The sequence below is a fragment of the Symphalangus syndactylus genome, chromosome 4 (genome assembly GCF_028878055.3).
Source record: "Symphalangus syndactylus isolate Jambi chromosome 4, NHGRI_mSymSyn1-v2.1_pri, whole genome shotgun sequence".
NCBI classification, from domain to species: Eukaryota; Metazoa; Chordata; class Mammalia; order Primates; family Hylobatidae; genus Symphalangus; species Symphalangus syndactylus.
The window spans coordinates 73,071,024-73,094,560 of record NC_072426.2 but is presented as its reverse complement, the minus strand read 5'-3'; the positions used below and the strand labels follow the sequence as shown (position 1 = coordinate 73,094,560).

Here is a 23,537-nt window from a genome sequence, read left to right as displayed (position 1 = left end):
TTCATCAAATATAAAAATTTTTGGTCATTATTTTTAAATAGTCCTTCTGCTTCCACCCTCCCACTTCATATTTCTCTCCTTCTGGGACTCTATTTACAAGTATATTATACCACTTTATGTTGCCCTATAGCCATTAAACTCTGTTCATTTTAATTTCCAATCTTTCTTCTGTGTATCTCTTTGTCAGGGTTCTTTAACTGTTTTAATGTCTTTGTTTATTAACTTTATCATATGTGCCATTTCAAGGTTTATTTCTATTGACAGACTTTTCTTCTATGTATTTTACTGTTTGCATTTTCCCCTCCATGAGCTACAGCCTAGACCCTCTCTAGACAGTAAGCTGGGACAAAGATAGGGTTCATCTTATTTGTTTTCCTTCTCCTAGGAAATACTGTCCTGAGCTTCCTGTTGTCCAATGTCTGGAAACCGGAGATTCATGTATTTTTATCCAGTTTCCTGGTTAAGGTAGGAAGGTAAATCCAATTCTTGTTGTTCCATTGTGGCTGGAAGTAGAAACTACTTATGTTTTTTGATCCTACTGAATGACCTTCCATATAGTCTGATGTCTAGTAATAAGGTAAACCGGCCTATAATTAAAGTAATACACTCAGTGGATTAGCCATTGTGTGTCAGTGGCATCTTGTTTTATGTGCTGACAAAGGATTTCTTCTCTCTTGAAGGTTTTTAATGGACCATTCTCTTCAATTGTGTTTTTCTCCCAAGTTTTTATTTTAAAAATTTTGAAGCTTAACTAAAATTTGAGAAAACTGAACAATGAACATACATAAGCCTTTCATCTAGATTAATCAATTGTTAATATTTTGCCATGGATGCTTTATTTCTCTTTTTATATTTTTCAACCAATTGAAAGTAAGTTCTGGCTGAGTGTGGTGGCTCACACCTATAATCCCAGCACTTTGGGAGGCCGAGGTGGGCTGATCACCTGACGTCGGGAGTTGGAGACTAGCCTGAACCAACATGGCAAAACCTCGTCTCTAGTAGCAATACAAAAAATTAGCTGGGCATGGTGGCACATGCCTGTAATCTCAGCTACTCGGAAGGCTGAGGCAGAAGAATCACTTGAACCTGGGAAGCGGAGGTTGCGGTGAGCCGAGATCGTGCCATTGCACTCCAGCCTGGGCAACAAGAGCAAAACTCTGTCTCAAAAAAAAAAAAAAAAAGAAAGTAAGTTCCACACCTAAATATTCATCCTGCATCTCCTAAGAACAGGGAATTCTCTTATATAACCACAACAGCATTGTTCTACCTAAGAAATATAATTGACATAATAATAGTAATATATAGCCCATATTCAAATTTCTCCAATTACCTTAAAGCTTTTCTTTTTCTAGATTCACAATCCAGTAAAGAATATGGTTGGTAATTATGTCTCATTAATATCTTTTTAACCACAACAATCCTTGTGATGGTCGAAATGTTTATCATCCCTCAAAATGCATATGTTGAAATCCTAAACCCCAAGGTGAACCCTCATATATCAAATTAGAGACCTTATAATATATGCCAACGGGAGCTCATTGGCCCTTTCCACCATATGAGGACCCAACTGAAGGCGCCATCTATTAATCAGAAAGTGGGTCCTTAACAGACACTGAATCTGCTGGCACCTTCTTTAAAACATTTGTAATTTCATTTTCATTTTTAGAGATGGGGTATCGCTTTGTCTTGCTTTGTCACCCAGGCTGGAGTGAAGTAATGTGCTCATAGGTCACTGCAGCCTCAAACTCCTGGGCTTAAGCAATCTTTCTGCCTCAGCCTCCTAAGTAGCTAGGACTACAAGCATGGGCCACCATTCCCTGCTATCTGCTGGGAACTTGATCTTTGACTTCTCAGACTCCAGAACTGTGATAAATAAATTTCTCCTGTTGGTAAGCCACCTAGTTTATGGTATTTTGTTATAAAAGCCTGAACAGACTGTGAAAATCCTCTTGCCTTTTCATTTTTTTTTTTTTTTTGAGACAGAGTCTTACTTGCTCTGTCACCCATGCTGGAATGCAGTGGCGCGATCTTAGCTCACTGCAACCTCTGCCTCCCTGGTTCAAGCCATTCTCCTCCCTCAGCCTCCCGAGTAGCAGAGATTACAGGCACGTGCCACCACACACAGCTAATTTTTGTATTTTTAGTAGAGACAGGGTTTCACCATGTTGGCCAGCCTGGTCTTGAACTCCTGACCTCAAGTGATCTGCCCACCTCGGCCTCCCAAAGTGCTGGGATTACAGGCGTGAGCCACCGTCCCTGACCACTCTCCTCCTGCCTTTTTTGTCTTTTATATTATTGATAATTTTGAGGAGCTCAGGCCTACTATCTCATTTTATTTAGATTTTTATTTTTCTTTAAAAATTAAAAAAAAATTGTTTTGTAGAGACAGGATCTTGCTATGTTGCTCAGGCTGGTCTTGAACTCCTGGGCTCAAGCAATCCCCTCGCCTTGGCCTCTAAAAGTGTTGGCATTACAGGCATGAGCCATTGTACCTGGCCTAATTTAGATGTTAAAGGATTGTGACAGTGTTAGTAAATTTTATGACAATTTGAGAAAGAGAAACTCCTAAATCATTTTGGACTAATATTCATCCTGTCACTTTGAAGACTATGCTAAATTTTGAATATGAATAAATCTCATTTTAAGAACTAATACCCTAAAATTGCTTAATGACTCAAGTGTGCTATTATATAATAGAACTTAAAAGTAGAAAACATCTAATACTGCATTTTTTCCTAGTGAAGGGATAAGCAGTTGAGACATTTTAGCTCTATTTTGTTTTGTCATTTTTGTTTTATGATCACAGGATTACTTAAAAAGGTGGACAGCTGGGCATGGTGGCTCACATCTATAATCCCAGCATTTTGGGAGGACAAGGAGGGAGGATCACTTGAACCCAGGAGTTTGAGACCAGCCTGGACAATGTAGTGAGACCCTGTCTCTACAAAAATTTTTGAAAAATTAGCCAGTTATGGTGGCGTGAGCCTGCAGTCTCAGCTACTCAGGAGGCTGAGGCAGGATGATCACTCAAGCCTGGGAGGTTGAGGCTGCAGTGAGCTGTGATCTTGCCACTGCACTCCAGCCTGGGTTGACAGAGTGAAAAGAAAAAAGAAATAAAAAGGGGGCCTAACTTTTTTACAAGCACGATTTTTGTGTAGTGTATATAGAAAGTCAATTTTTTAATGTGTTCAGCAGCTGAAATCGTTGTATACTTCCCCATGTGAAATGGAACAGAAAAACGCTTGTTGTTTTAGAACACCAGAATATGCATGAGAGACATAAATGTGTTTTTCCCTGATGAAAACAACTTCATTTCACTTCCGGAATTTCAAAACTACCATCTGGTAGTCAACCCTGTTTTTCCACCAGATGGCAATAACCCATAATGGCTGAGCAGGATGAACGGAATGTACACAAAACAGTGCAGGGTGTGAGCATTAAAAGGGCTGTGAATGTGAAATGTGGTAATGTAGGAAAAATGATGAGTCCCAGGAGAAGAGGATAAATAATGGATTGCTAAATCTGGCAGCCTTGGAGCTAACAACATCCATCATAAAAGGGATCACATCATTTGAGAGCAAACTTTAAAAGCAAAAAGCGTTCCAGTATTTGTTATTTTTTTTGGTTTGTTTTCAGAATCACATATTATAGAACAGCTGACAGAGTGGAAAAATTGTTGATATTTAAGTAGAATCTGTACCAAAAACATATTGTATGTTCCTAACAGAAGTGATAAATTCAGAGAGATTATTTTAGGAAAAAGGAGGGAACCGGAAGAACTGCTGACGAAATCTGCAGGCCACTTCTCTTCCCCTCCACCATGACTTCAAGAATCCTGCTGACACTTCACACTTCTCTTCCCAAGTCGTTTAACTGGGTATACCTATTTGGTTTGGATTTTAGGTGGCATAATACAACCCAACCCAATGCTATTCAAACTCCTGTAAATAACTGACAGTGGGCTACAGTCCCAAATTACGACACGATTTCATTTTTTGACAGGTTTTATGTAAAAAGACTTTCGCCCCCTATTAAATATCTGTCATTTTCTCTTGCTCTGGGTTCTTTTTCTGAGAACTAGACATACCTCTGATAAAGGCCATGCTATTCCTTTTGGAGACTAAATAATACCAATATTTATCATTATTTTTACCATTTTCCTTTCTTTCTTTTTGAAAAATAACAATATGGGCCTGGTGTGGTGGCTCATGCTTATAGTCCCAGCACTTTGGGAGGCTGAAGGGGACGGATCACCTGAGCTCAGGAGTTCAAGACCAGCTTAGGCAACATGGTGAAACCCTGGCCCAAAAAAAATTACAAAATTATCCAGGCATGGTGGCACATGCCTGTAGTCCCAGCTACTTGGAGGCTGAGGCAAGAGGATCGCTTGAGCCCAGGGGGCAGGGTTTGCAGTGAGCCAAGATCCTGCCATTTCACTCCAGCCTGGGCAACAGGGTGAGACCCTGGACCTTGTCTCAAAAAAAAAGGAAAGGAAAAAATAAAAATAACATGGAGAAACCCTATCTCTACTAAAAATACATAATTAGCCAGGCGTGGTGGCGCATACCTGTAATCCCACCTACTCAGGAGGCTGAGGCAGGAGAATTGCTTGAACCTGGAAGGTAGAGGTTGCGGTGCGCTGAGATCGCGCCATTGCACTCCAACCTGGACAACGAGCAAAACTCTGTCACAAAAAAAAAAAAAAAAAAAAGAAGTTGCAGTTTGTCAGATAAAGACCAGAATTTTAAATAGACTGGAAAGAATCTAAAACAAAGATGGTTATTACAGCACATGCTTACACAATTTCATAGGAAACAGGATCATTTCCTTTTGTTTTGGTAAGTACATCAATGCTCTATCTAATATAGGCGAAGATGTACATAAAACAAACAAAAAAACACATGAGATCTAGGCAATTCAGGTTTCCTTAGAAAATATTTTTTTAAGGGTGCTCTAATGAAAAATGTTAAGCTCTTCTCTCTCTCTCTAACATTTTTATGTTCACTGTAAATGTCCTAAGGAATCAATATAAAACTCTTGAAAATATGGAAAAGTAAAAAGACATCAGTCTAAAGACAACTAATATTAACATTTTTGGCTGGGTGCAGTGGGTCACGCCTGTAATCCCAACACTTTGGGAGGCTGAGGCAGGTGGATCACTTGAGGTCGGGAGTTTGAGACCAGCCTGACAAACATGGAAAAACCCCGTCTCTACTAAAAATACAAAAAAAGTAGCGGGCCATGGTGGCACATGTCAGTAATCCCAGCTATTCAGGAGGCTGAGGCAGGAGAATCACTTGAACCCGGGAGGCGAAGGTTGTGGTAAGCCGAGATTGCGCCATTGCACTCCAGCCTGGGCAACAAGAGCGAAACTCCGTCTTAAAAAAAAAAAAAAAAAAAAATTAACATTTTTAGTGTATTTTCTTTCATAGTTACTTTTTAAAAAAATAATTGTCTTCTTCATCTTTAAAAAAACCTGTTTATTTTCATGGGTGTTTCATAGTGTTCATGACCTCATTTCTCATATTACATGATAACATAAGTCTTTTCCTAGGTGATTAGAAACACTTCATAAAACAATTTTAATTGCTTCATATGTTTCAGTATAGTGAGCCATACTTTAACATATCACACATTCATTTAGTTTTTCCTTTTGCTATTACAAATAGTAGCACTGTGATGCATGCTCTAGTGTATACAAAATATTTTCCATATTTAGGCTGATTTAGGATGGATCCCTAAAAGTGAAATCAGTAGTTCAAAAAGCATAAACATTTTTAATGCTTTGACTTTTACTTGTATCATTGCCAATTTTTTTTTTTTTAACAGAGCTGAGTCCATTTACACTGCTTCTAGCAATGTGCAAGAAAGCAGCTTTCACACTGATGCCATTACTGTATTGTCATAAAAAAACAACCAACCAAACACTTTGGGTCTCTCAGTAGTGTTTTAATTTGCATATCTTTGATTACTAGTGAGATGGAACCTTTTGCCACTGTTTGTTAAACAACTGAATTTCCTCTTTTGTGAATTGTCTACTATGTCCTTTGTCTGTTAATCTCTTGGGGTCTTTGTTATCCTTATTTACATAAAGAACTGACAAGCACTGCCCAGAGAAAGGCCTTCTGTATGCGACACCATGGAATTCTTCCTCTTCTAAGTTATTCCAGACTAAGCATTCAAACAGCAATGTGAAGGGGAAGCCAGGAAGAGCAAAAAGATCAGCAATATATTTTTCTGTGCTATTCAAATGAAAAAAGGTTCATCTTACTGTGGTAAAATGGCTCTGTTCCTTTACCTAATCCAGTACGCATTTTAATACTGTGTATTGGAAATTTTGATCACTTTTCGAAGAATTCATTGTATATTATATAACACCAGGAGTACATCTCACCATGACTCACTGCAAAACTATGATGGTTACACAAAGTGTTGCCATGCCAGGCTCATCTTTTAAAATGATTTAATCAGATGTGATTTTAATTTAATTTAACTTGATGGAGTGTCATACTTCATTCTGTAGCCACTTCGTGAAAGGTTGGCACTTCCATGTACAGCTTTTCTTCTGAATACAATTAGAGCAAGTACAAGGAGGGGATATAAATACAAACTCCTGACTGGGTGCAGTGGCTCACACCTGTAATCCCAGCACTTTGGGAGGCTGAGGCAGGAGGATCCCTTGAGGTCAGGAGTTCGAGGCCAGCCTGGGTAACTTAGTGAGACCCTGTATCTATTGAAAAAAGTAACAAATAAATAAATACAGGCTCCTGGCTTTGAAGTGAAGGTAGTTCAGCTGAACTGTTCTCACACTCTATACTGCAGTGTCCCGTCCCAGGCTTCAGTGACATGCCTGCCATTGGCAATGGCAGGGCTTCAAGCCAGTAAATAAGGCCAGGAGCGGTGGCTCATACCTGTAATCCCAGCACTTGGAGAGGCTGAGGTGAGAGGACACTTGAGACCAAGAGTGTGAGACCAGCCTGGCCAATGCAGTGACAGTTAAAAAAAAAAAAAAGACCAATAAATTAGTCTAAGGCTGCCTTTATTCCACTTGGTCAATTATGGAACCTTCCTAAATTTCCTTATCTGAAAAGTGGGGATAGTAATAGTTCTTCTTCCTATCCAAGATACATTTTAAACATTATAAGAGAAAAATATTTTGAGGATGAAAACAAGGGTGTTAAGTATTACTATATTATAATGAATGTTATTTTAAAATATAAGAACAAAAAATGACTTATTTTGTCAAATATCTTAAGGCCATAAAAAGAATCAAGGCCTATTACGACTGAATAGGATCTGAGAATCAGCCAAGCCAATCCTCTCTTTTGACAGAAGAGAAACTGAGGTCATAGGAGGTAATATCCAAGATAAGACTTGTCCAAGATGGCGCTGCTAACTAATGACAGGGCTAGAATGCTAACTGGGGAGTTCCATAAAGAAATCCCCTCAAGAAATCTTTCTACTGCTTCTTCTCCCCATTCAGTGGGTAGAATGTTATTACTAAGTGCAATCAAGTAAGGAATTCCATATTGTTTCCTTATCATCTTTAGCAGAAACTGCTTTTGGCTAACGCCTGTAATCCCAGCACTTTGGGAGGCCGAGGCGGGTGGATCACTTGAGGTCAGGAGTTTGAGACCAGCCTGGCCAACATGGTGAAACCTTTGTCTCTACTACAAAAATACAAAAAATTCGCCAGGCATAGTGGCAGATGCCTGTAATCCCAGCTATTCGGGAGACTGAGGCAGAAGAATCACTTGAACCTGGGAGGCGGAGGTTGCAGTGAGCCAAGATCATGCCACTACACTCCAGCCTGGGCAACAAGAGCCAAACTTCATCTCAAAAAAAAAAAAAAAAAAAATGTTTTCGGAACTCCTCTTTTATTTTATACCTATCGTGAAAATAACTACCATTTTAAATAGGGTAAAATAAAGTTTTCTGACAACAGAATGTGAATTTGTGTAAACTAAAAACATCATATGTCTAAAAGTTTAAAAAACAAATATCAAAGAGCAGATTTTAATCAAACTGAAGCCTGTTTTGAGTCATACTTGCAATGCAGTCCCGTTCTGTATCAGCCAGTGGGGTACTGCAAACATACAGGAGAACGAAGGTCAGCGAGATGAAGTGGAACCAGTTTGACAGAGAATATGCAATCTTGTTTCAACAGACTGATTAATATGAGAATAAATAAATTTGTTAGCCACTAAGAAGGAGGGCTCCGGAAGCTTTGTGATTTAAGAGAAGCACATCACAAAGAGGAATCTACTCCTGTTTTGAGTTAACCATTGAAGTGAAGGCATGGGAAACTTTACAGAAATAATGTGGATTTGCAACAAGGAAATTCAATATCAACACTTTGAAGAATCTTATTCATACAAGACTGGGAAAGCAGGCAGCAACTTGGTTTATTTGTGTGAAGCTATGGGAAACTATTTTTTATTTTTATTTGTGTAGAGATGGGGTCTCACTATGTTGCCCAGGCTGATCTTGAACTCCTGGCCTCAAGAGATCCCTCATTGCCTTGGCTTCCCAAAGTGCTGGGATTACAGGCATGAGCTATTGTGCCTGGCTGGAAACTGTATTAGCAGATACTTTCCACTGGTTAAGAGCTGAAAAACATAATTAAAAGTAGTGCTAGAGAAGCCACATGCTCGGATGGAGAGCCAACACAATTTGTCTGTCAAACCCAAGGGAGATGGTTTTTGTTTTACCTTTTTCCCCCCAATTTCTTTAACTATTATACAACTTTTGCTTTCTTTCATATATTTTCCCCCATATGAAATAGGATTTCATATATATTTAGTTAAATTCTCTCTTATTCTACACACACACATGCACACAAAATAGAAAGTTAATCAAACAGAAAAAAATGCTCAGAAAGTTCTACATGGCAAGGACTTTTCTGGTTTTTTGTTTGTTTGTTTGTTTTTTTGAGACAGGATCTTCCTCTTTTGCCTAGGCCAGAGTGCCGTGGCACAATGTTGGCTCACTGCAACCTCTGTCTCCTGGGTTCAAGCGATTCTCGTCCCTCAGCCTCCCTAGTAGCTGGGATTACAGGCAGGTGCCAACACACCTGGCAATTTTTTTCTTAGTAGAGATGGAGTTTCACCATGTTGGCTAGGCTGGTCTCGAACTCCTGCCCTCAAATGATTCACCTGCCTTGGCCTCCCAAAATGCTAGGATTACAGGCATTAGCCACTGTGCCCGGCTATTCTAGTGCTTTTTCTTTTTTTTTTTCTTTTCTTCTTTTTTTTTTTTTGAGACAGAGTTTCGCTCTTGTTGTCCAGGCTGGAGTGCAATGGCACGATCTCGGCTCACCTCAACCTTCACCTCCCAGGTTCAAGCGATTCTCCTGCCTCAGCCTCTCGAGTGCTGGGATTACAGCCATGTGCTACCATGCCCGGCTAATTTTGTATTTTTAGTAGAGGTGGGGTTTTTCCATATTGGTCAGGCTGGTCTCAAACTCGCAACCTCAGGTGATCTGCCCACCTCGGCCTCCCAAAGTGCACGGATTACAGGCGTGAGCCTGGCTCTAGTGCTTTTTCTAAGTAGCCATGTTATTTGCCGGTTTCTCTTCCTTTTGTTAAAATAAATCTTTTGGACTTAGCACACCGTGGATAGTGAATAGATGTTTCAGAGTCAGAGAACAGTTCACTTTGATTTCACAGATTTTACAGAATATGCAAAGCACAGAGGCTTTACCGCACCTCTAGATTTAAACTTGGTAGTCCTGACAATTCTAGAATCTGTGATTTTACACCAGGAAATGAAAGCTAAAACTATCTCATTTTAGCCATTAATTTTAATCTTTTCTCTCACTAACCTTCAAACAAAACCAGTAAGGTGGTGAAAAAAACGTTCAAAGCTTTAAACCTTCCCACTGACCTTACACCCCAAAGATCAAAGTGAAGACTATGCTGTGATTTGCCTAAAAGATAAAAAGATGAGAGATCAAGGCTCTGCATTAGTCATGAAGTGAAAATTTGTCTCAAAATCAATCAAAATAGACTTGGCAGGAATATTGAATGAAGCCAACATTTCGCTCTTGTGCAACTGTCACAGATCACATAGTGGCTGCATTTTATATCTCATAGAATGGTGCCTCCAGCAATGTGAGTGAGAGCACTGGTATTTTCCTGACTCATAAGGACAGGAGTGTGCCGCCCACTGAATCACCCTCCTCATTTCCTGGGGTGCCTGGGTGTTCCAAGACACTCATGGAGGATTAAATTATGGTTGCCATGACAGCTCCCTAAATGCTGTCATGATAATATCAACAGCTATAGTATCAATGTTCCCTGAATGCTGACTTACTTTCCCCTCCAAAACCTCAATAATTTTCATAATCAAAGTTCTTCAATAACTATGCAAATCTAAGGAATTAGTAAAAATCCTTTTTTTCTTAATTAGTTTGCCATATTAAGATACAACTCATCTCTTTCCATAAGATATATTCTTTTGAGTGAATGGTAATTGACATATGATGTTGTTTATTGTATTTTTAGAAGGTAGAATGAATAATATCAAAGTTGGAATAAAAATGGAAAGTTCTCACAATTTTTTAAAGTTATGGAAGCTTGTATTTGAGGACACAAATCTGAATTTTTTAAGCATTAGCTGGCATCCTGTGATAGAGGGGGCTGGTTTTACATGTGCCAGTGATTATGCAAATTACCATATGTGAGAACCTGCCTAGGTAAGAGGATGTTCTGTCCCTCTCCCTCTTCCATTCTAATGATTTGAGACATCAGTGAGTAGAGGCAAGGGAAGAAGTTCCTCGCAAACCTGTATTTTTATTTTAAAAAATCTCACTGTTGGGAGATTGTAATATCTTTTAGGAGCTCTACCTTAGAGCGTCAAGTACTGAAGGTCACTTGGAGATGTCATAACGAACACTACAAAATATTCAATGACCTTGATGCTTATTGAAATGTCTTCACTGAATGTTTTGAAACTGGGCAACTCTTGAGCCTTCCTTGCTGCTTTCTGATACAGTGTTCTTCTCTTTTCATTTCACTTTCTCTTAGGATGTTGGCTATTACTTTTTTGCTGAGATGTTCCTGGAATCCCTCTAATTTTAGTTGCACAAACATTTATCAAAGACCTGTTGTGTTCCCAAACTGTTCCTGTTTAGGAAAGCAGTTAATCAAGTGTAAATTAGTCAGGGTCTTTTCAGAGAGAAGTCCACTCAAACGAATTTAGTGGAAACAGACTTAAAGATAGGCTATTCACAAAGGTGAGGGTGGGTTAAGGGAACTTGTAAGAGACGGTGAATCGGGGAGCATTACACAGCCTGGAGGGAGCAGGAACCATCTTTATCGTTTATTATTATGATATGCCATATGCCAGGTTTTGCTCCTGAAACTATTTTCCATGAAATCCCCTTATGATCTCTTTCTAAAATGAGAACAAGGGCGTATCGCAAAAGGGAAACTGTGCCTTGATAGGAATGTGCTGATATATATTATCTTCTTTTATCCTCCCACCAACCTCAATATACCAGTCCTATGGATTTTAATACTATAATTTGTTTGGATGTTTTTATCTACTGTACCAGATTATATAAATTTACATAAAGTTTTCTCCACCAATGTACTTACTGTTTGATACTTGCTAGAATTTCCAGTGCAATGTTGACTAGGAGTGACAAAAGCAGGAATTTTTGCCTTGTTCCCAATATTAGGGAAGCACTTTTATTTTTGAATCAAGAAATATTATTTATATCTTAGCTGTGTTTCTTTCTTTTTTTTTTTTTTTTTTTTGAGATGGAGTCTTGCTCTGTCCCCCAGGCTGGAGTGCAGTGGCGCGATCTTGGCTCACTGCAAGCTCCGCCTCCTGGGTTCACGCCATTCTCCTGCCTCAGCCTCCTGAGTAGCTGGGACTACAGGTGCCTGCCAACACGCCCGGCTAATTTTTTGTATTTTTTAGAAGAGACGGGGTTTCACCGTGTTAGCCAGGATGGTCTCGATCTCCTGACCTCGTGATCCGCCCGCCTCGGCCTCCCAAAGTGCTGGGATTACAGGCTTGAGCCACCACGCCCGGCCAGCTGTGTTTCATACAGAAACATTGTGTGCCCTATTGTGACAAATAGTAAATGTTTTTCATGTAGTCTAAATGATCTCAAATAATAAATTATTTATTGCTGATTTTTATTAATTTTAGCGTCATTTCCTTAGTGACTATATCTGAGTGAAATTAAAATGAGTGTATATTTAATTTAGAGGATAACAGCAGAACAAATTATCAATTAAAATATATCTGAATTATTGATTGGGTGATTATACATTTTAAATTTGAAGGCCAATTACTAAATTTTCTTCTATTAGGCAGCCAGGGCTACATCATTTTGGAGAAAAGCTCTAGGTGGCAATCTGTCTCTTAGCCCTTTACTATGTTGAAGTCAAAAGAAAATAGAGATAAGTCTCTAGGCATTTTATTTGGGAATCACAGAATTGTAATTCAGAGCATACACACAGATCACAGAGGTTTTCCAGAGGCCCAAAGGACAATCCCAAGGTCAATTTTAGGTTAAAAAAACTTTTACATTAGAATTTGGTTTCGGGAAAGTGGCAAAGATGTTAAAGGCTTAAAATATTTAATTAAAGTAGAATTGCACGCCATTGAGAAATAATAGCCATTTATTTAATCAGAGTGATAAACGAAAGACTTCAAAAGCAAATACAAGAAGTAACATAGGCCAGGCATGGTGGGTCATGCCTGTAATCCCAGCACTTTGGGAGGCCAAGGTAGGTGGATCGCTTGAGCTCAGAAGTTTGAGACCAGCCTTTGCAACATGGTGAAACCTCATCTCTATAAAAAATAGAAAACTCAGCTGAGTGTGGTGGCATGTACCTGTAGTTCCCAGCTACTAGGGAGGCTGAGGTGGAGGACTGCTTGAGCCTGGGAAGTTGAGGCCGCTGTGAACCGAGATCACCCTGCTGCACTTTAGCCTGGGCAACAGAAGAAGACCCTGCCTCAAAAATAAATAAAACTGGCCAGGTGTGGTGACTCACGCCTGTAATCCCAGCACTTTGGGAGGCTGAGGTGGGTGGATCACCTGAAGTCAGGAGTTTGAGACCAGCCTGGCCAACATGGTGAAACCCTGTCTCTACTAAAAATACAAAAATTAGCTGGGTGGCGCGTGCCTGTAATCTCTGCTACTTGGGAGGCTGAGGCAGGAGAATAGCTTGAACCCAGGAAGTGGAAGCTGCAGTGAGCCAAGATCGTGCCACTAAACTCCAGCCTGCGCGACAGAGCAAGACTCTGTCTCAAAAAAATAAAAAAATTGGCCGGGCATGGTGGCTCACACCTGTAAACATAGCACTTTGGGAGGCCGAGGTGGGCGGATCGCGAGGTCAGGAGATTGAGACCATCCTGGCTAACATGGTGAAACCCCGTCTCTACTGAAAATACAAAAAATCAGCCGGGCGTGGTGGCAGGTGCCTGTAGTCCCAGCTACTTGGGAGGCTGAGGCAGGAGAATGGCGAGAACCCGGAAGGCGGAGCTTGCAGTGAGCCAAGATTGTGCCATGCACTCCAGCCTGGGTGACAGAGCGAGAGTCCGTCTCAAAAAAAAAAATAAATAAAAAATTAAAAAAAAAACCAACCAAACAAATTCAAAATCAAAACTCCGTTGACACAGAGAGAAAAAAAAAAAAAAACTTGGCTCTGTATTGAGATAACTTTTTCCAAGCAGTCTAAAACCTAATAAAAACAGGAAAAGCACAAGAAACTACCTTAAAATATAACTTATCTGTTTTTTTAGGCTGATTATTTAAAAGGTAAAGAGAAACTTCTTGTGGCTGGGTGTGGTGACTCTGGCCTGAAATCCTAGCACTTTGAGAGGCCAAGGCAGGCAGGTCACTTGAGGCCAGGAGTTTGAGACCAGCCTGGCCAACATAGTGAAACCCCGTCTCTACTAGCCGGGTGTGGTGGCTAGTGCCTATAATCCCAGCTTCTTGGGAGCCTGAAGCACAAGAATCGTTTGAACCCAGAAGGCGGAGGTTGCAGTGAGCCAAAATCGCACCAGTTCACTCCAACCTGGGCAACAGAAAGCGACACTGTCTCAAAAACAGAACAAAACAAAACACTCTGTCTCAAAAATAAAAAAAAAATAAAAAAAAAAAGAAAAAGCTCTTGTAGTATGACTGTTTCTCTTTATAGGATGCCTGTTTGAATTACCTGGAAGTCAAACTTCATGAAAAGGTACTAGCATTTAATTAAACACTGGAAGAGTATGTGACTAAGGTTATGAATATACACCACGTTATAGAAGAGTAATGTAAACAAGAAACCTGTACCTTGAGCAGGAGGATGTATGGCTGTAAATTTGCCTGGTTACACAGAACAACTTTGACACACCAAGAAAAGCCAAGAGTACAGAATCAAGTTATACCAGAGGAAGCATTGTTCTCTCAGGCCTTTAAGACAAACATGTACCAAGACACAACAGCACAGTCAGAATTGAGAAAAAAAAAAAAAGCTACGGAAATTGGCAAAAAGGTTGAGAAAGAAAGCCACTGAGATATTACACAGAGCTGGTCATTATTTTACTTTTTCTGTTAAAGAAAATCCTTAAAAGTTAAATTGTTGTGCTTGGTATACAGGGAACAATGGACATTGCATTGTACTCTCATCTGTACATTTATTTTTAGGTGAAACTCATACTTTTATGATCTTAAAGCAGCTAGCAAGGACAAATATAATCTTATCTGGCCAGCAAATCAAGCCACTCCGTACCCCCAAATGTGTGCTAACAATTTTGAAGACATTTTCATTTTTATTTTATTAACAAATTTAAAATTAGCTTATTATCAAAGATTTACTTAAGTCCTGTGAACTAAAAAAATTTTTTGTTATTTTTTTTATAAAATATTAGATTTCAGCACTTAATTTTTCCTTTTAAGTCAAATAATTAGGGTTCTTTAATATATTTTGGTAGAAAATAATCTTAAGTCAAATAATTAGAGCTCTTTTATATATTTTGGTAGAAAATAATCATATACATATAGAAATAAAAAACCCATAAAAACATACAAACAAAAACAAAGACCATATAGTTTTTTGTTTGGGTTTGTTTTCTTTTTGAGACTGGGTCTTGCTCTGTTGCCCAGGCTGCAGTGCAGTGGTACAAACACAGTTCACTCTAGCCTTTACATTCTGGGCTCAAATAGTCCTCTTGCCTTAGACTCTCACGTAGCTGGGACCACCACACCTAGCTATCTTTTTTTTTTTTTTTTTTTTTTTTTTTGTAGAGACGAGATCTCACTGTGTTGCCCAGGCTGGCACATAGTTTTTATTAAAAGTTTATTCTTAAGTAAAGCATAGTAACCTAAATTTGCTGGTTTATAAGAAGACAATTGGATTCAAACCATATTTCTGACAACATAAGGCTAAACTTTGTCTTTTTTTTTTTTTTTTGAGACAGAATCTCACTCTGTTGCCCAGGCTGGAGTGCAGTAGCACGATCTCAGCTCATTGCAACCTCTGCCTGCTGGGCTCAAGCTATCCTCCCACCTCAGGCCCCTAGGTAGCTGGGACTATAGGTACGTGCCACCAAGCTTGGCTAATTTTTTTTTTTTTTTTGTAGAGACAGGGCCATGTTGCCCCAGCCTGATCTTGAACTTCTGATCTCAAGCAATCCACCTGCCTCGGCCTCCCAAAGTGCTAGGATTACAGGCATGAGCCACTGTGCCTGGCCTTTGTTTCTTTAATAAGTAATCTTAAAAAGGCTGGGAAACAAATTTTGGGTAAAGCAGATTGAGTCATTACCAATATACTGGATTGGACAAAAAATGGCTAACTATGAAAAATATGACAATTATGTGAGGAGCCCCAAAAGATAAGAGTTATTATTTTTATATTTATTTATTTTTGAGACAGGGTCTTGCAACAGAAAAAAATCTGTTGCCAGGGCTGGAGAGCAATGGTGTGATCACTGCTCACAGCAGCCTCGACCTTCTGGGCTCAAGCGATCCTCCTGCCTCAGCAACTCAGCCTCTCCAGTAGCCAGGACTACAGGCCCGTGCTACCATGCCCAGCTTTTCTTTTCTTTTCTTTTTTTTTTTTTTTTGAGACGGAGTCTAGCTCTGTTGCCCAGATTGGAGTGCAGTGGTGTGATCTCAGCTCACTGCAACCTCCACCTCCCGGGTTCAAGCGATTCTCTTGCCTCAGCCTCCCAAGTAGCTGGGACTTTTTGTTTTGTTTTGTTTTTTAAGTAGTAGAGATAAAGTCTCATTATGTTGTCCAGGCTGGTTTCAAACTCCTGAGCTCCAGCGATCTTCCCGCCTCAGACTCCCAAAGTGCTGGGATTACAGGTGTGAGTCACCACACCCTGCAACAGCTATTCTAACAAACTTTATACAATATTTTCTTGGTTTCTGTTACTCATTCTTGAGACTAAGAGTGCTGCCTTTCCTTCTAGCATAGGGAAGGTGTCTTTTACATGGAAATTTCATCTTTTGCCTTCAAGAAACAGCATTAACTATGCTGCCCAGGCTGGTCTTGAACTCCTGGGCTCAAATGATCGGCCTGCCTCAGCCTCCTAAAGTGCTGGGATTACGGGCGTGAGCCATGGCACCTAGCCACAAAAACCAGTTTAAAATCCAAGTGTGCAAATGAATCAGAAAATAAAGTATGTACTCCCCAAGAGGGATAATATGCCTTCTTTAACAAAAGAGAGAAAAAAATCCCTTTTAAACAGGAGTCCTCATAACCAGGAAGAAAAACGTATTCATCTTAACCAAGTCTATAGCAAGGAGGGAGAAAATTCCCCTAAACAGAAGATTTCATAACCGGCAGTGGGGAAGGATGCCTCCCAACCCATTCCCAAATAAAACTGAACTTAACCAAAAGAAAAAAAATGAGTTCAAGCCAACAGAGACTCACCACGGGGAAAAGAGGTGGCTTGTAGAAGTTTGGGGGCTCAAGAGGCCTGAATGTGGGTACTTCACGCCACATTCCAGGGGCTAATTCTCCAAGGTGAGCCTGCTTTGGATCCCACTTCTAACATCAAGTATGTAGAAATAAAAATAAAATATAGAGATGAATCTCTAAACATTTTATTTGGGAATCACAGAATTGGAATTTGGGGTATATATAGATAGATACACATGCACATACGGGTTGTCTCTGGTATGCTCAAAGAACAAAAAGAAGGTTGGTAGTTTAGTAGAAGGAGAAATGTTATGTATTGTTTTAAAAGAAAGCTCACTGCCACTGGAGAAGCTTTGGGGAGCTGGCAAACTGATTGTTGAAGACAGCAGTAGATAACACCAGTCTATGAGTCACAGTAGGTCATTTCAGCAGCTACTAGGTAAAACTATTCTTATGGTTACAGCAGGCTGTTTTAGCAGCTGGGCTTGCAGAAAATTTAATTTTAGGAGCTGATGCCATGTGTCCTGAGTGATTTTTTTCCCCCACTCCTGGACTCTGAGTTAGTTGGGTATGACAAGAATGTCCTAATTTGTATAATCAACTATTACAAGTACTAATTATTATTATTATTATTTTTTGAAACAGGGTCTCACTCTGTCACCCAGGCTGGAGTGCAATGGCACCATCTTGGCTCACTGCAACCTCCGCCTCTCCGGTTCAAGCAATCCTCCTGCCTCAGCCTCCTGAGTAGCTGGGACTACAGGCATGCACCACTATGTCCAGCTAATTTTTTGTATTTTTAGTAGACACGGGGTTTCACCATGTTGGCCAGACTGGTCTTGAACTCCTGACCTCAGGTGACCCACCTGCCTAAGCCTCCCAAAGTGCTGGGATTGCAGGTGTGAGTCACCAGGCCGGACCACAAGTACTAATATTTGTCTTTAATAATAGTTAAAACTGATCATATGAATTTATATAGTGAAAGCAGTGAGATTTCACAAGAAAATATTAATAAATCTCCTAAAACCCTTAAAGATATGTTATGCAAATCTGACTGCCATTGTACTCATAATTCTCTTTGAGATTTCTGGAAATTAAGCCCACAAATAAATATAATCAAATACTGAAACATATCAGACAAAATCATTTACAGGGCATCTGTGTAACCCATGGAAACAAGCAGTTGATATTACAAAGTGGGTGAGTGAACAGATACACAGAGAAACATATGCCTTTAGCGTTTTTCCCAAAATATATTTTGTTGACCTTAATTAGCAAATGATCCATGAAATTCTAATTTTATTGTTTAAAATGGAGGATCCAGTTTGTTAAAACTTGTTCAAGGAAGGCTCTACTAAACTTGAAGAAAAATAGAGTACTTCTGAAAATTTATATACATTTGATAAAATGTATACTAAGCCTCAAAATAAATGTACCTGGATTTTAAATTATTATGGTAAGAAACAGACATTATTCAATCTGAACAAAAACTCTGAGGTTTTCAAAAGTTTGTCTATGAGTACTAGTTTACCTGATTTTATTTATTTATTTATTTACTTGAGACATGGTCTCACTCTGTTACTCAGGCTGGAGTGCAGTGTCACAATCTTGGCTAACTGCAACCTCCACCTCCTGGGTTCAAGTGATCCTCCCACTTCAGCCCCTGGAGTAGCTGAGACCATTGGCGCACACCACCACGCCCAGTTATTATTATTTTTTTTTGTATTTTCGGTAGAGACAGGGTCTTGCCATGTTGCCCAGGTTGGTCTTGAATTCCTGAGCTCAAGCAATCTGCCTGCCTCAGCCTCCCAAAGTGTTGGGATTACAGGCATGAGCCACTGCACCCAGCCTCCTTGATATGTTTATTTTACTCAGGTAAACTTTTATAAAACAGATGAAGCCCGAATGTTTTAACAACAATAACAACAACAAGATGCCAGAAAAATTTTAAACATTTTCACTATTTGAATAGATAAAACATTCTGAAATTTTGAATATCAAAAAGTTTAAATACGAATACAATGAAGTCTATTTCTTATGCTATCCATCTACTGTGTTCTCATGCCTCAAGTTACTTTGTCCTAGTTTAACGCATATACAATTTAATACAATATTCTGTACCATATTTCCGTGTTTTTCACTTAACAAAAAAATCTTGGAGATCTTAAAGTTAAAACAAAGAACTTTCTGATTTTTTTGATTAACAGCTGCACAATGTTCAAACATATGGCTCTATCATAATTTAACTAGTATCCTGTTGATGGATACTTAGCTTGTTTCCAATCTTTTGCTATTCTCAACAATAAGAAACACCTTATTTCTTATGTGTGGAAACATCTGTGGCATAAATCCCTAGAAATGAAATTCAAGGCTCCGAGTATATATGCATTTGTAATTTTAATACATACTGCCAAATTCCTGTTTCTTTATAGCCCAGCCAAAGTAGTGATGCCAGATATAATTTTTTTCATTTAAAAATATATAATGAAAAGTAGGTTACTTATTAAAGAACTAGGAAGAAAGTAGGACAAGTTTATGCAAAGTACAGACTACATTTTCACCCAAAAATACATTTAACAGGAATCTATTGTGCATCTACCGTATGCCAAGTGCTTTTAGGCACTTGGGATATACACACAAACAAATCAGACTCAAATCTCTGCCTGTGTGTGGAGCTTATATTTCAATTCTACATTTTGGAACTCTGCTACTTCATAAGAAGCCAGTTAAATGTCAAAATCCTGAAAATGATCTGTTGAAATCCTGAGCACAGGCGCCAGACATATGCTACAAGTGTTATTTAAAAACTAACTAGAGGCAATGTTGCATATGATCATAGCTCTCCATCAGGTTCTTTTAAAACAACACACTAGCGAGAAAGCTCTTTTTATCCGACTCCATCTGCTGTTGGTGGTGATCAGCATACTGCGGGCATTGTGGTATCATCCGAGATTAGGCTGTGAAATAGGAAGTGGAGTTACAGGCAGATCCGCAAGTGTATGCAAACTGTTGAGTTCTATCTCTAGCTAAAACCAAGAGTGCCCAATTCAGGTTTGGAGAATAGGGAAAGTAAGGTTATCAGCGCATTCCTATCAGGGTCGTTTTCTTCTTTGCACTGCTCTTGTTTTGGTTTTATAAGGAGAACACAAGCAGAGTCTATGGAAAATAGTTGCCGAAGCATACAGGAAATACTCTTCATACTGAACAAATGCATGAAAACAGAACGGGTTAGAAACTGAGGGACACAAAAAAGGCAGTGGGTGCCAAGGACTGTGAAAAGCAAATGTAACGATAGAGACAGCACAGTCTCAGGCTTATTTTTCAAAAATTCTCATTGTAAGCCTCTTTCCTTTCTAAATGGAGAATATCTTAACACTTTAGCTCGCATTAGACTTAATTTAATAAGAAGGTTGTAAACCACAGCTGTTAAAGTCTTGCCACTGCCCTACCGGATTCTTCGCATCTTGTAAGGAACAATTCGGAGTTCAGCTGGTTGATAAGGAAGCCAGGCATTGTGGCATCTTCAAGTACGAAGTGAAGCACAGAAAAGAGCCAACTCCGGAGAGTAGCTCTTGAGCGCTTGAATCATACATATGCTTGGTTTTTCCTCCCTCCCCTTTCTGGTCTCTAGTAGTAATAAATATTTCATCCTGGCACAACAGGCACAATCAACAACTGGTTAAGGAATGAGTAGTTACTGAAGTCCCAACGCCTCTCAGTTATTTTTCTCACACTCATTGAATTCTAGAGCTAGAAGCCAGCTCTCATTTGAGAGCTGACGTTCAGAAGGGTGAAGCGCCAATAAATGGCAGAAGCCAGGTCTCTTTCCTGATTCCCATTCCAGCTGAGCTCCTCCTGCCACTAGATCACCATCAAAGACCTTCCAAAGCTGTGACTTCCGGGTTCGGTGCTGCCACAGTGCAAACGGAGATGACTTTGGACAATGACCCTGTGGCCCCGCAGGGCTCGCACCCTCAGGCCCGTGGAAGGCTAAATGCTGACGGGCTGGTTCTGCCCTGGAGCGGCTCTCCGCGTCCCTGGGGTCTCCTCAGTCCCGAGTGTGCACAGCGGGTCCTGCCCTGTACCCTGGCGACGCCGGCAATTGACTCAGTGCCCCGGGTCCCTTTCCGTCTCAGGCGACGTGCAGCACTTTTTCGGGTGTCCCAGTGGAATTTCTGGGCCCGTGAACGACTGACCCACGCCCGGCCGCAGCTCCAGGGGCCGAGGAAGGGAACTGTAGGGCCCACGGCAGGGCCGTCTTTGCCCGGGCTCCATTCCTCCCACCCTGGCGCTACGTCCGCCCTTCCCTGCTTTTCCCTACGAGCGTTTTTTTTAACGCTTCCCACTCCTTGTTTACAAAGTGCTGAGCCCCCTTGACGGCAGGCTCCCGCGCCGGCCTGAGTTCCCACACCGTACCCTGGCTGCCCCCTATCCGGATCCCCGCCGGGCGCCGCATCCCGCGCCACCCCCGACAGTCCGAGACCCGCGCCTGCCCTGCGCGCCCGGGCCGTCACGTGAGCCACCCGCCCCGCCCCCGCGCGTCACGTGAGCCCCGCCCTGCGCCCCGCCCCCGCGCCGGCGCGCTCCGACGTGCCCTGTAACTTACCCTCCCTCAGAGGCCAGCCTGCGGGGACTGGCCGGCCGCGGCCGTCGCCGTGTGAACGCTCTTCGGGCTCGCGTCGCCAACCCGCAGCCGCGGGGCGGACTAAGGAGGGAGCCGCCTGCTGCGAGGCCGCCGGGCTCCCGGTGAGGTGCAGGGCGCGGGTCCTGGCGGACGGAGGGCAGGTTAGCGAGGCGCTGCACAAAGGCGCGCCGGGGCCGGGCTGTGCCCGCCGAGGGCGGTGGAGTCGGGGGGAGGCGTGTGCGGGAGGCGCGGCGGCGGCGGCGCCGCCGAGGTGCGCGCGAAGGGAGGTCGGGCGCGCAGCGAGGGGCTCTGGGCGCGGGGGTAGGCGCCGGGGGGGAGGGGGCCGGCGCAGCCTATTGGCTGACGTGGGCGAGAGGGTTTAAATGGCCCGAAGTTGTGGCTCCTCTGCCCCCTGGGTTTCCTGACTTCCTGTGTGAAGGCAGCGCCCGCCCGCCCCGCCCCCAGGGAGGAGAGTGTGAGGGTGCGCGGGTGTGTGTGTGAGTGCGGGACAGTGCGCGCGTGTGTGCACAAGGCGGGTGTGTGCGTGTCTATGTGCAAAAGGCGGGTGTGTGCGCGCGCGTGTGTCTGCAAAAGGCGGGTGTGTGTGTGTGTGTGTGTGTGTGTGTGTGCAAAAGGCCGGCCTGGCCCCTCCCGCGCCGTGGGCCCACTCCCTAACCGCGGTGGGGCTCGCAGGCCTCCATCCACCCAGGGAGCCCACCTGGGGCGTCCCTCGAGGACTAGTGACCTTAAACCGGACACTTTCTTTGCGTTCTTTCCCGATGCCCTGCCCCTGCTGGATGGACGTGCATTCGCTCCCCTCCAGCTTCTTTGGGCGGAATCTCTTCAAAGTCCTTGAATTGAAAAATCCTCTTTACCAGTGTGCAGCCCGCCTCCCATCTCAGGGGAGCTGGTTGTCTTCTCAGAACGGCTGTCCTTTACGCGTTACTACCTTAAGTGACTGCAGACCCTTTGAGAAGAAATGGCCACACGGTCTTCGTTAGAGAAAAAGGCACGCCCTTCAGCTTTCGAGGCGTGTGATGTTTTCTTTTTGACTGCAGCTGCAGTTTTGTAAATGTATTTTCAAAGGCTAAAGCACGACGTTGAAAGTACACCTTTATCGAAAGTTCTAATGTCATCCCAAGTGGAGTGTTTGTTGTGGATAGAGGCTTTTAGCACTGTAGTAACACGATTGGTTGTGGCTGGCTTTTGGGTTAATCATGACATAGAGAAGTAGATTTTATCGACTATTTAGGCATGCGTTCCTAAAGGGAGGTCGTGGAGGAAGGAAGGCTCACTCTGGTTCTGGTTCATGTTCTGCCACCCGACTTCTATAGGTTAGACCTTGGAAGACCCCGGCTGTTTCAATGGAAGTGTTAAAAATAAGTATCTAGCCCCTAGCCACACCTCTTTCGTACTTAAAAGTCGAGAACGATGGCCTAGATGTGTATTTGCTCATATCGCCTTTTCTTTACCTTATCTATAGGAGGATGTTTTACAGAATCGGTCATCTTCCTCTGTCTCCTCTGGTCTGAATAGGCAGTTTGGCTCCTGGCACAGTATTTTTTTTTCTTTGTTTTAAAATTGCCTTGGAAACGTTTCAGAACTGGGTTTTGAGAGCCCAAAGCAGGCAGTGAAAGCGTCACCCCGACCCATGCCACCTGACGAGCCAGACTGTCTGGGCACATATGTGCGACCCCTGGTTGCATGTGGCTCCACTGTTCTAAAAGTGTTTCTCTGTGGGGGAAAAAGAACCTCCAAAAGTGTAATATAATGTGTGTATGTATATTTATGCCCCAGTATTTGTTGATCGATTTCTGTTCGTACTTCATTAAGCTGGAGAAGATTGATGGTTCATTGGTTGTTAAGATAATGCTGTCTGTATAGTTATATATATATATTAGTTGTTCATATATAATTATCAATACATCGCATTTCTTTCGGTTTTATATTTACTAATACCAGTTTCGAGGTGCAAATGAAAATAGATGAAGTGCTGTAGAAAAACAGCATGTTACTTGTAGTTAATCATTTGACTTTTC

General features: G+C 41.6%; 1 protein-coding gene and 2 long non-coding RNA genes across 19 annotated transcripts in view; 1 reads left to right on the top strand and 2 right to left on the bottom strand.

The window, feature by feature from the left end:
* Positions 1-715: 715 nt before the first annotated feature.
* On the bottom strand, positions 716-21,933 carry LOC129480099 (uncharacterized). The gene is made up of 3 exons (XR_010120323.1): positions 21,481-21,933; positions 4,568-4,684; positions 716-1,157 (listed from the first exon to the last, which is right to left on the bottom strand). It is a non-coding gene; the product is annotated as an uncharacterized lncRNA (long non-coding RNA).
* LOC134736359 (uncharacterized) lies at positions 18,106-21,369 on the bottom strand. The gene is made up of 2 exons (XR_010120326.1): positions 20,324-21,369; positions 18,106-19,831 (listed from the first exon to the last, which is right to left on the bottom strand). It is a non-coding gene; the product is annotated as an uncharacterized lncRNA (long non-coding RNA).
* Positions 21,472-23,537, top strand: part of ARHGAP12 (Rho GTPase activating protein 12) — a 135,835-nt gene continuing 133,769 nt past the window's right edge. For 8 of the 17 annotated variants that reach the window (XM_063637349.1, XM_063637346.1, XM_055275084.2 and 5 more), the window contains exon 1: positions 21,482-21,620. The gene's annotated coding sequence lies outside the window, so the exon portion shown is untranslated. Of the gene's footprint in view, positions 21,660-23,537 lie in introns of all 17 variants that reach the window. The other 9 variants (XM_063637347.1, XM_063637342.1, XM_063637341.1 and 6 more) reach the window with 5 other exon arrangements.